Below are 2,500 nucleotides of genomic sequence, written 5' to 3' on the forward strand. Positions count from 1 at the left end.
TCGGCCGGTTCCCCTTCCCCCTTTTCCCCTTTACCTCCCCGCGCGGGGAGGTACCAGGGGTTGGAACGTCTGGAGGAGAGGCCCGGCGAGGTGGCCGAGCGTGGCCGGCGCGGTGGCGTCTTCGTCGGATGAACGGTGTTGACTATCGCCCGGCGGAAGTCATCTTGAGCACCGGGAGGAGAGGCACGGCGGTGCCTCGACCCAACCTTTTTGTCGGCCGGTTCCCCTTCCCCCTTTTCCCCTTTCCTCCCCGCGCGGGGAGGTACCAGGGGTCGGAACGTCTGGAGGAGAGGCCCGGCGAGGTGGCCGAGCGTGGCCGGCGCGGAGGCGTCTTCGTCGGATGAACGGTGTTGACTATCGCCCGGCGGAAGTCATCTTGAGCACCGGGAGGAGAGGCACGGCGGTGCCTCGACCCAACCTTTTTGTCGGCCGGTTCCCCTTCCCCCTTTTCCCCTTTACCTCCCCGCGCGGGGAGGTACCAGGGGTCGGAACGTCTGGAGGAGAGGCCCGGCGAGGTGGCCGAGCGTGGCCGGCGGGGAGCCGTCTTGGTCGGATTGGGAAAATAAAAAAATTCCCCCATTCATTTCAATGGCTGAGGGGGTCTGCCATACCGTTTGTGTCCGCCAGATGGACCGCCGGGCGGTACCCGGGGTTTGGCTGTGGGTACCAGGGGTGGGCCTGGCGGTACCAGGGGTAAGCCTGGCGGTACCATGGGTAAGGTGTGGCCGGGGAAGAGGCCTCTTGGTCGGATTGGGAAAATAAAATAATCCCCCCATTCATTTCAATGGTCGGAGGTACCAGGGGTAAGCCTGGCGGTACCAGGGGTAAGCCTGGCGGTACCAGGGGTAAGCCTGGAGGTACCAGGGGTTAGCCTGGAGGTACCAGGGGTAAGCCAGGGCCGTCTCGGCCGCGGAGAGTTGCCCGGGGAAGAGGCCTCTTGGTCGGATTGGGAAAATAAAATAATCCCCCATTCATTTCAATGGTCGGAGGTACCAGGGGTAAGCCTGGAGGTACCAGGGGTAAGCCTGGAGGTACCAGGGGTTAGCCTGGAGGTACCAGGGGTAAGCCAGGGCCGTCTCGGCCGCGGAGAGTTGCCCGGGGAAGAGGCCTCTTGGTCGGATTGGGAAAATAAAATAATCCCCCCATTCATTTCAATGGTCGGAGGTACCAGGGGTAAGCCTGGCGGTACCAGGGGTAAGCCGGGGGGTACCAGGGGTAAGCCTGGAGGTACCAGGGGTAAGCCTGGAGGTACCAGGGGTTAGCCTGGAGGTACCAGGGGTAAGCCAGGGCCGTCTCGGCCGCGGAGAGTTGCCCGGGGAAGAGGCCTCTTGGCCGGGGTGAATAGTGTTGGAACGCGGCCCGCGGAAGTCGTAGCGGCCGGAGGTACCGGGGGCGAAGCCCCGGCCCGGCCCGGCGGCCGAGTGTGGCCGGGGAAGAGGCCTCTTGGTCGGATTGGGAAAATAATTTAAAAAAAAAAAAAAAAAATCCCCATTCATTTCAATGGGCGTGGGGGGGGGGGGGGGGGGGGGTCTCGGTGGCCGAGCGTGGGCGTGGAAGAGGCCTCTTGGTCGGATTGGGAAAATAAAAAAAATCCCCCCATTCATTTCAATGGGCGGCGGTACCAGGGGTAAGCCTGGAGGTACCAGGGGTAAGCTTGGAGGTACCAGGGGTAAGCCTGGCGGTACCAGGGGTAAGGCAGTACCGATTTTGGTCGTTAGGGGCGCTGTAGTAGGTAAGAGTCAGGGGGTGAAGGAAGGCTAAAGGCTTAGAAGGTGAGCGATCACCAAAATACCTTCGGAAACGTATATAGGAGAGCATGTTTCGAGCAAGTGACCTCCATTGAGAGTCACCGGAGTCCCCTCAGACAATTATCCGACCATCGTGAGGGTGTCTCCAGCCACCCACAGCGCTTAGCCGGCCTCTTACTTTGAAAAATGTTCCATCTCCCCACTTTCGGCTAAATTTCTAAGTCCCCCTCCGGGCGGTCGACGGCAGTTGGGAAGGCCGCCCGAGAGGCGCTCCGGGCGGGTAGCCCGGGCGAAACGCCGGCCTCTGACGGCGGAGCTCCGCACTTTCGGCTATTTTCTAAGTCCCCCTCCGGGCGGTCGACGGCAGTTGGGAAGGCCGCCCGAGAGGCGCTCCGGGCGGGTAGCCCGGGCGAAACGCCGGCCTGTGACGGCGGAGCTCCGCACTTTGAAAAATTTTCAATCTCCCCACATTCGGCTATTTCCTAAGTCCCCCTCCGGGCGGTCGACGGCGGGCGCGCAGCCGGGGGAGGCGTCTCCCCCCCCACCCCCCCACACCTTTCTCTCTTCCACATCGCACCACAGCGACCACTGACCGATACGCAACAGAGACCCGCCTTCGGAGGGCCCCCGCCGGCACCGGCCACGCGCCGGCGCTCGGGCGGACGGCTCCTTCGGCTTGCGGGTCGACCCCCGCGCTGCGACGGGCGTGCCCCCCGGGGCACCACCGGCGCAGCGCGTACCCGATCGGCGGC

The sequence above is a fragment of the Hippocampus zosterae genome, chromosome 7 (genome assembly GCF_025434085.1).
Source record: "Hippocampus zosterae strain Florida chromosome 7, ASM2543408v3, whole genome shotgun sequence".
In the NCBI taxonomy this organism is placed as follows: Eukaryota; Metazoa; Chordata; class Actinopteri; order Syngnathiformes; family Syngnathidae; genus Hippocampus; species Hippocampus zosterae.